The following is a 10,686-nucleotide window of genomic DNA, read 5'->3' as shown; positions in this document are numbered from 1 at the left end:
AAGAGCCGGGAGACGGGTAAGGGGGAGCCCAGAGCGCAGACCCTTCTCTCTTCCTTGTCTCGGGCCCCACCCATTTCCCCCTCCAGCCCTCTGCCATTGTGCTGATTTTTGAGAGTTAGGGAAGGAGCGGCACACCTAGAGGACTCCCCCAAGGCAGAAGTCCCAGAGACATGTACTCTGGAGGTCTGACTCCTACTGGGCTAACTCAATAAAGACTGAGAAATGAATAAGCTTGAAAATGTGTATTTTCACGGCGGGAGAAGCCTGGTCCCCTGCCAGCCTGGTGTGGAGAACAGGGTTCCCAGCCCTGACCAGTAATCTGAATACCATGAAAAAAATACAGATTCCTGGCAGACTCCACCCAGACCTACTGAATCTCATAAGGGGATAAGGCCAATTTTTAACAAGTGCCCCAGGATAGGATTGGCAGATAAAATACAGACCATTCGGTTAAATCTGAATTTCAGATAAATAAATAAATAATAGTTTTTTTTGTTTTTTTGTATAAGAACGTCCCAAGTGCTCCGTGGGATATACTTATATTTAAAAAGTATTCGTTATCTGAAATTAAAATTTAACCTGCCTCCTGTATTTTTATTTGCCAAATCAGGCAAGTCTACCCCAGGGACTTCTGCTGGAGTGATCTTGGTAGCAGCATTTGGAAAGACCACAGACTCGCTACTCCTGAGAGACGGGAAGGAAGCAGGATGTGGAGGGGAAGGATCTTAGGAGGGGAGGTAAACTACTGCAAAGGATGCTTCCTGAAGACAAGCAACTGAGAGAAAAAGTCCAGCAGAAAGAAAGCACTATATGAAAACACTTTATGTTTAATCTCTACCAAACCCAGGCTATGTATTTAATGTGGGGATATATATATATATATATGCCTGAAAATGCATTTAAAAAGATGTGGGAAAAAAAAAAAAAAAGATGTGGAAAGATAGATACATACCAAAGTGATAATACTAGTGGATTTTGCTGTAGATTGTCTGGGCTGGGGCAGGGGGGAACGTCTAGGAGACTTAACCTTATCTGCAATGTTTCCACTTTCTAGAAACAGAAGGTATTTTTGTATATTCTTACATAAAAATTCAATTTTTAAAGAGATGGCATATAGTAAGTTATTTTTTAGGGCTAATAAAGATTACTAAAAATATGAAAATAGTTCAAAAAGTATATAAAATATAAAGGAAAGGTCTCTTCTGTCCCTCTATTTCACCTCTCAGAGTCAGCCGCTGTCCCTGTTGAGATGGGCTGCTTGTTCATTTCCAGTGTGGACTGGAGCTGAGAGGGGAGCATCCTGACTGGCTTTCCTGCTTAAATATCTTTGCCTGGGATGACGATCATCACATATGTAGTTTATAAAATCAAAGACTTCTTATCTTCCACATGTTTTGGCTCAGAGCGAGTCCGCGAGGAAAACATGATGTGCGTCACTGTGTCACGGTCCCTAAGAGGGAGACGCCAAGGCCTGGCTCCCCCGGCCACAGCCCACCACCCTGGGCTGGGCTCAGACTCAGAGGCACCCAGGGCCATCTAAATTCCATCTTGAATTTGAACTGTAAACCACAGTGCCTGTGGGAAGTTGGTGGCACGCACTGGCGCTGAGGGGTCACGAGCGGGGAGACCGAGGGCAGCAAGAGAAGTGGGCGCCACATGCTTGTGATACAAAATTTAAATATTACAGAAAGACACAATGTAGAAAGTGAAAGTGCTCAGGATTTCATGCCCCAGAGACCTCTGTTACTAACATTTCCATATACAGTCTTCTGGATGTTTTTTTCTATGCATACACTGACCTCGATTGCTATTATACGTACATATATTTTGTTTCCAAAACTCTACTCATATTAAATGCATACCTATACATGATTTATTTAAGCAGTCTCCTCCTGGTGGACATTTGGGTTGTTTCCTTCTGCGTGACATAGTTCCTGCAGTGCTGCAAATGCTACAGTTATAATTCAGTGACCATCCTTCTACATTGTTTTAAAAAATCACTTCTTTGATGATATCTTCAGAATAGATTAATTAAAATGGAACCAAAGGGTGGTCACAATTTCAGATTTGATGGACAGGGCCCAAATGACCCAGATTGCCCACAAGAGGCTGAGCAAATGAAGGATGAGAGAGGGTCGTCCACACAGCATCAACAGGACTTGATATTTCCATTCTCCTTAGTCTTTACTAATCTGATGGGTGAAATTTCAACTTGAATTTCTCGAGTTATGAATGAGGTTGGACATACCTTTCTTTTTTTTTTTTTGGCTGCATTGGGTCTTCCTTGCGGTGCGCAGGCTTCTCCTGTTGTGGAGCACGGACTCTAGGCACGCGGGCTCAGTAGCTGTGGCATGTGGGCCCTAGAGCACGCGGGCTTCAGTAGTTGTGGGGCGCAGGCTCAGTAGTTGTGGCTCACGGGCTCTAGAGCGCAGGCTCAGTAGTTGTGGCGCACGGGCTTAGTTGCTCCGCGGCATGAGGGATCTTCCCAGACCAGAGATCGAACCGGTGTCCCCTGCACTGGCAAGCAGATTCTTAACCACTGCGCCACCAGGGAAGCCCCCTGAACATACTTTGTTAATTGTGTTACTGAGAAGTCTTTGCCAGTCTCAGGGCCTGTGAAGAGGGCCATGGAGATTCCCTCTAAGGCGAGTTCCAGATCACTGGTTGGTTCCAGGAAGTGGCTCAGCAGGCACCCTTGTCAAGCCCTCCTGGAGTTCACTGCTCCAGGAGGCTGATGGTACCGGCGCCACCTGAGCAAACTGAGGAGTTGTAAGAGCATAAACTGAGCCATGGCTGGCTGCTCCTAGAGAGGAAGCAAACACGCCCAGCCCCGGCTCTTGGCCGATGTCACCCCCTGTGGCATCTTGAGCTCTTCTAGGGTCCTGGATGCACAGGTGGTGGCGGGGGGAGGTCTCTGCACCGCCAGCTCCCTGGCATGGCCATCCTCAGCTCACATTCCACCTGCTCAGAGGCTCAGGGGCAGCCAAGCCAGTGTGGCACTCCCACCCCCGGGTCCCTGGTCCCCCACCTGTGACTGTCTTCATAGCACTCGGCACTGTCTTCGGCCAACGTGTTCACATATTTGTTTCGTTGTTTACTATTTGTCTCCGGCCCTCTGGCAGCCACTGCTGTAACCCCAGGACAGTACCTGGCAGGCCCATCCCCAGCTCTTGGCCGATGTCACCCTGGTGACATATTATGAATATTTATGAAATAAACATTGCCGAATGGGGCGCTGTGCAGGGTACTTGACATACCTTGTCTCATTTCTTCTTTTTCTCCCCCGATTTTTCTCTGACAAATTTTAAACATTAAGAAAAATAGAAAGCACACACAGCGAACTCTTAAAGACCCTCCACCTGGACTCAACAGTTAGCATTTCATCATATTTGCTTTGTCTTTCTCTCCATGCTAATGTACTTTTTGTTGCCGAACCATTTGAATGTGCTTCAGACCTCGCGAAACTTGTGCCTTAAATACTCCAGCATGTATCACCCACGAATATAGTATTCTGCAGAAGTCCATACCATCCTCACACCAAGAAATGAGCAAGTACTCCATACTAGATGATATTACAGAGACCGTATTTAAATTCCCCCAATTTTTTTTCAAACTAGGATCCAATCAAGTTTCACACAGTGCATTCGGCTGTTATGAGTAAATACTCTTCACAGTGACTCGGTGAGGAAGACACTAAAATTCCTTCTTTACCGGAAACTGAGAGTGAGAGAGGTTGAGGTACTTGCCAGGGTCACAGAACTCCTAAGTGGAAGGCTCACGCTGCCATCATGCATCTGCGACTGCCAAACACGTCTTTTCTCCCCGTTGCCTGCATCTTGTTCCCCTCGTCCTCTGGGCTCTTGGAGGTTTCTTTCCCAGTCTCTGGTCCATGCAAGTCATGGGCTGGGGCCAAGGAGCAGGAGTTGACCTAGTTACTCAGCAGCCGGGGCCTTGCTTTCAAGTTCCTCCAGCCACCTCCTTACCCTGATCTTATCCCTGTTGTTCTCTGGGACATTAGCTTTCTGCTGGGAGTGACAAGGCATCCTGTTTCTGCCTCAGTTATTTGGTGAAGGATCCGCTTGCAGCTAGAGGAGAGACAAACGTGAATCCAGTGGAGGAACAAACGGTGGCCTTCAGTCAGGTGAGCAGGTAAAGGTAAGGCTGCAACGGGGGTGAGAAAATATTCCACCTGGACGCGTCCAAGCTCATCCAAGGAGACTTGGAAGCCGTAACAGGACAGGAAAACAGCTCCCTGAGTCACCGTCTGCTTGCTCCCGGCATGTCAAAACAAAGATCCTCCCTTGCTGGGAGCGCCACTCCCGGAATCTGCTACAATGCAGTGCACTGGGGCTTGTGAGTTACTGACCTGTGTGAATAGACAGCCCTGATGAATAGATAGTAACACTGTCTACTGAGGCACACCCAGCTGATCTCTCTGGGTCTGGGGCTCAACACCCGGAAAGACCTGAATGGGAGCAGTGCAGGGAACAGGAGACAGGGGCAGAAAGAGATGAGGGGGGAACAAAGGGACGTGAGAGCAGAAGCGGCACCCACTGCCTCACACCGCTGCTACGCAAAAGACTCTTCATCAGGCTGTGTGGGACCCCTAGAGCCACAGTCTGAGAGCAGCAAAAGGAGAAGACAGCAGCGCCCAGAAGCACCTCGGTGAGCGGCATCCAGATGTGGAGGACCCTCCCCCACCCCCAACCCCCCCCGGGAGCCAAGTCAGCCCGCCACGGAGGAGACTTCCTAGCGAGTCCTCGGGCACCGGGATCTCCCAAGTCAAAGCAGGCCTCGCGAACTCTAAACAAAGGCCTAGAGTATATAACTAGGAAGGCTGACTAAATGTGGATGTTAAGTCTAAGCTAAGATGTTAACAGCTGGAGCATGTGTATTTCAAGACAAAGGTGGTAACTATTTATATAATCAGAAAAAAAAAAAAAGCCGTTTTCAGGGAAAATGAGGGATGGAGAAAAAAGTGGAACATAAGAAAATGTCTCCCAAATACAAGAATTTGGCAAGTTTTCCCAGCCCTGCTTGATATAGAGACACACCAGACATTCTAGTCCCCTGAGACGCGGGGGACCCTTGCCTGCCCCGTGCGACCTGCCGCCAGTGGTGGTGATAACCTATCACTGGCAGTCCCCACTCCCAAACTGTTAGGGAAACACTGGCTGAAACCGCCTGCCCTGGCCGGGCCAAGACAGTAACAATTTGCATGAGTTATCTTACAACAGGAGGTCCTGGTAAGGAACACGGAACTAACAAGCCACCACCAACCAGAAGAATACGGGGAAGGTCAAAAGGAGAGAGGAGACTCCCGTCCACATGTCCTACCAACGTCCCAGAATCCTCCTCGCTGGAATCCACCTTGGCTGAGCGGTTGCGCGTGCCACCAGAAAGGACCCTGAGTCAGAGTGACTGGCCAGAGACAACCCGGAAACTAATCCCATCACCATGAAGCCCGAGACTGCGAGCCACGTGGCAGAGCCGTCCTCCTGGGTTCCCTTACCAGCTCCACCAGGGCGCCCCTTCCCGACAAAGTCTCTTGCTTTGTCAGCACGTGTGTCTCCTCGGACAATGCATTTCCGAGTGTTAGAAAAGAGCCCACTCTCGGGCCTTGGAAAGGGTTCTCTTTCCTGCAACAAAACTGAGGCCTGGAACCGAAGGGCGGGGAGGGCCAGCTGGGAAGGATAAGGGGTCCCTCAATACTACTGTGCAGGTAGCTGGTAAGTTTGGGGCACATCTCTCATCTCTCGTCAGCCTCCCTGTCTAACCCCTTAGTACAGGGCTCTTCTGCCTCCCTGGCCTTCTGCCCTGTTTCTCACTGAGACCCTTTGGAGGTCTCAGCCTCGTGCTCAAGCTTGGCCCAGCTGTCAGTGCCTTGATGGGTCCCGGCCACCCACCCTCCTCTTATGGACTCAGACAGCTGAGCCCTTTAGCCCATGGTGAAAACTCACCATTGAAAACCATCTCGGGACTTCCCTGGTGGTGCAGTGGGTAAGACTCCACGCTCCCAACGCAGGGGGCCTGGGTTCGATCCCTGGTCAGGGAACTGGATCTCGCATGCCGCAACTAAAAATTCTGCATGCTGCAACAAAGATCCCCCCCAAGGCAACGAAGATTCTGCGAGCTGCATCTAAGACCCGGCACAGCCAAAAAAATAAATACACAAATACATAAATAAATAATAAAAAAGGAAAGACCTTATTAAAAAAGAAAAGAAAACCATCTCACCCCCACTTAGACTGGATCCTGCCTGGTCTAGAGTTTAGTATTCTCTTGTGGTCTGAGTGGCCCCGTCACTAGGGCTCCATCATCTATCTTGATGGCTCCAGCTGCTGTTCTGCCTATTCTTGGCTTCCTCCCTTCAAGGAGCTCCCTGCAGCCAGGAGCGGGGAGCCATGTCCACAGTACCTCCCCCACCATGTGTGAACAGTCTTGAATTCTGGTATATGTGTGATTTGGTGACCACCAGCCTGGTTTTTTTGTTGTTGTTGTTGTTTTAAGATGTTGGGGGTAGGAGTTTATTAATTAATTTATTTTTGGCTGTGTTGGGTCTTCGTTTCTGTGTGAGGACTTTCTCTAGTTGCGGCGAGCGGGGGCCACTCTTCATCGCGGCGCGCGGGCCCCTCACTATCGCGGCCTCTCGTTGTGGAGCACAGGCTCCAGACGCGCAGGCTCAGTAGTTGTGGCTCACGGGCCTAGTTGCTCTGCGGCATGTGGGACCTTCCCAGACCAGGGCTCGAACCCGTGTCCCCTGCATTAGCAGGCAGATTCCCAACCACTGTGCCACCAGGGAAGCCCCACCAGCCTGGTTTTTCAGACGAGAGCCCAGAGATCTCCAGGTTCAATCACTGTGTCTGGGGAAACACCATCTGCGACATTGCATTTTATAAGAAATATAGGGGCTTCACTGATGGCGCAGTGGTTGGGAGTCCGCCTGCCAATGCAGGGGACATGGGTTTGACCCCTGGCCCTGGAGGATCCCACATGCCGCGGAGCAACTAAGCCCGTGAGCCACAGCTGCTGAAGCCTGTGTGCCTGGAGCCTGTGCTCCGCAACAGGAGAGGCCACCACAATGAGAGGCTCACACAGCGCAGGGAAGAGTAGCCCCCGCTCGCCGCAACCAGAGAAAACCTGCACGCAGCTGCAAAGACCCAACGCAGCCAAAAATAAAATAAATAAAATTTTAAAAATTTATAAAAAAAAAGAAAAAGAAATATATATTTGGTCTGTGTCCCCATTTCTGGCACATAGTTCCCAAAACTGTTGGAATTTCTTAAGTGATGAGGGCAATAAAGGTGTCTTTTGTTATGTTTGTAAGGTGACTTTTGGACTACACCAAAGGATGGGTCTGCTTGTCAGGAGAACCAACCATGTGACTAGAGGGCTGAAACTTTCTTTTCTTTGTTTCTTTTTTTTTTTTTTAAGAATTTCAACTTTAAAAAAATATTTATTTATTTTGGCTGCGCCAAGTCTTAGTTGCAGCATGCAGGATCATTGTTGCGGCATGTGGGCTCTTTAGTTGCGGCATGTGGGATCTTTTAGTTGTGGAATGAGAGCTCTTAGTGCAGCAGGTGGGATCTAGTTCTCCTACCAGGGATCGAACCCAGGCATGCGAGATCTAGTTCCCCTATCAGGGATCGAACCCGGGCCCCCTGCATTGGGAGCGTACAGTCTTACCCACTGGACCACCAGGGAAGTCCTGAGGGCTAAAATTTTCAGCACCACCCTTGATCTCCAGGGACAGGAAAAGAGCAGAAGGTTGAATCAGTCACCAATGGGCAATGGTTTAATCAATCATGCCTGTGTAATGAAGCCTCCATCAAAACCCAAAAGGATGGGGTCTGGAGAACTTCTGGGTTGGTGAACATGTGGAGATGCAGGGAGAGTGGTGCCCTTGGAGAGAAGGGCATGGAAGCTCTGCCACCCCTGCCCACATTCCTTGCCCAATGCATCTGTTCCACCTGGCTGTTCCTGAGTTATATCCTTTTATAATAAACTGGTAATCTAGTAAGTAAACTGGTATCTTGAGTCCTGTGAGCCGCTCTAGCAAATTAATCCAACACAAGGATGGGGTCATGGGAACCTCTGCTGTATAGCCAGTTGGTTATAAGTACAGGTGACAACCTGGACTTTCAGTTGACACCTGAAGTGGTGGCAGTCTGGTGGGACTCAGTCCTTAATCTGTGGGATCTGACTATCTCCAGGTAGACAGTGTCAGAATTGAGCTAAATTGTAGAATAACCAGCTGGTGTCTGAAAATTGATTGGTTGTGTGGGAATACCCTCCCACATGGGAACTGATACCCAGAATCCTTACCATCCTTGACCTCTGTCTCACATTCTATAAAATTCAACCCCTCAGGGCTTCCCTGGTGGTCCAGTGGGTAAGACTCCGCACTCCCAATGTAGGGGCCCGGGTTCGATCCCTGGTCAGGGAACTAGATCCCGCATGCATGCCACAACTGAGAGTCCGCATCCCACAACTAATTAGTCCGCATGCTGCAACTAAAGATCCTTGTGCCGTAACGAAGACCCCGCGTGCTGCAACTAAGACCTGGCACAGCCAAAAAAAAAAAAAATAATAATAATAAATAAATTAAAAAAAAATTCAACCCCTCACCTTAGGTAATAGCTGCAGAGATTAACGACTTGTTAGTTGAATCCTATCAACTTCCTTTCTTATTTCTGCATCACTGTTGTGATGGACAGGGCTCCTAAAGATTCAGAATGGGTAGTAATGTGCTTTTCAGCATTCAAGGGCAAGAAATGTCACCTTTCTTTATTTTCCTAAGTCATACGATATCCAATTCAAGCTGTCACTTATGAAGATGCATGAGAACTTCACTATGAGTCAATTTCCAGGACTCCCTTTCGCAAGCAGATTAAACAAGGACCCCAGGATTTATTGGTGCCTTGAAAGAGGAGGCCCATTCTTGGGTTTTGGGTCCTGATTGTGCTGCTGCTTCTGCCTGAGACAGATGTAGCCTCCAGGTGCCGGTCTTTACCAGGCTTAACCCCACCCTTTACATGTGGGTGCAGGCAGCTGGGACCTGGGTCTTCTGCCTTCAGACTGGAATGACACCATCAGCTCTAGTGAGTCTCCAGCCTGCCAACTACAGACCATGAGATTGCTCGGCCTCTATAAGGGGGTGAGTTAGCTCCTAATTATACAAATAGGAAATATAAACATATGAAATATATATACAAACATATCCTTGTTGGTTCTGTTTCTCTAAAGAACCCCGACAAATCCAGCCTTTGTGTTACAGGCTCCCTCCTCCCTGGCCAGCCAGCCTCCACATGCATCCCCTCATGCCCTCCCCCGGTTGAGGCCCTGCCCCCTCCCTGTCCCTCCAGGGCAGGTCTCTGGCACTGTGGGAACACCTGCCCCCACCCAGTCTCCTCCATCCTTGGGCTGTTTTTGGACTCAGTCCTTGGAGTCTTCCTCTATCCTAAACCTCCTGTGTTATGATTATTTTATGAGTCTAGGCTTTTAAAAATGAAAGCACTCAACTCTCTCCTGGGGCTAGGAACACCTCAATTTCCAGGACAACAAGTCCAACCGCCCTCTGAAGAGGAAGAAGCAGAAAATACCTCTCTGTTTTGCTAATGAGTCTATAGGAGAGTGAGACAGCTAACCTCGCATCAGACTCTTCGTACACATCAGCTTTGTCTCTTTATGTCAGGAGCAGAGGGGATGAGATGCTCAACTCCAGAGACGCCCAACCTGCTCATGTCAGAGTCCAGAGGAGGGGCACCCGGGGCTAAGCAGCTCACGGCCTGTGCTGTTGAATGCACACCCTGGTCAAGAGACCCTCTGCTAGACCCTGTGCCCAGGCCCCAGTGGGTGACTGATCACAGAGGAAGATGTGGGGTCTTCCTGTAAGACCCCAACTACCGTCTGTAGACCTGGCAGTGCAGACCTCAGTGAGGACAAAGAGCCTGGTCTTCCCGGGCAGGTGGGAATGCTAGGCTAGATGCTAGGCTAGATGCTAGGCTAGATGGTGGTACTGGAGCCAGCAGGCAGCCCAAGGTCGCTCAGGACAAAAGGTCAGACGAAAGGTCTCAGCAACCCCACAGCCCATTAGGGATCCCCTGACTGTCTTTTGGGCCCAGGACTTGGCTCTATCGGGATTGAACTGACCTGGCTACCTCTGCTTGTCAGAGGCATATGGGGTCGCCTGTCGGAGGCATGGAGTCACCTGCCCTCCTAGGCCCTGGTCCATCTCAGTTCTGTGCTCTGTGATGGCTCCCTCTCACCTGTCTCCCCTGAGCCCCTTCAGCCACCTTCAGCCACAGGCGGGACTGCTTCCTGAGACCTGTCTCAGATATTGGAAGGGTTCCAACTTTCCATGTGAGAAAGAGGAGGGGTCTCACACAAACACTGTGTGAGACTTCGCAGGGACTCCCACCCTCCTCAAGAGGGAGAATCCAGGGATTCTCCACACGCTGCCTCCAAGTCCCGGCCTTGCGTCTTCCCTGCCAGCCTGATGCCAGCACACCTCATGGTCACAGAAATGGGATTTGTGAGGCTCTTCCTTGGCCCAGGTTAATAACACTGGTAAAGACCCCAGCCTTGAAGGGAGACCAGGAGCACACGACAGTGTGACACACTGTCACTAACACCTGTGCAGAAGGCTGGGCTGGGGAGGGGGATCTCATTACGCCTCACTCTGGG

The sequence above is a fragment of the Delphinapterus leucas genome, chromosome 9, assembly GCF_059928025.1.
Source record: "Delphinapterus leucas isolate spDelLeu-1000000601 "Yukka" chromosome 9, BTC_Dleu_Yukka2, whole genome shotgun sequence".
NCBI classification, from domain to species: domain Eukaryota; kingdom Metazoa; phylum Chordata; class Mammalia; order Artiodactyla; family Monodontidae; genus Delphinapterus; species Delphinapterus leucas.
This window is presented reverse-complemented; position numbering follows the sequence as displayed.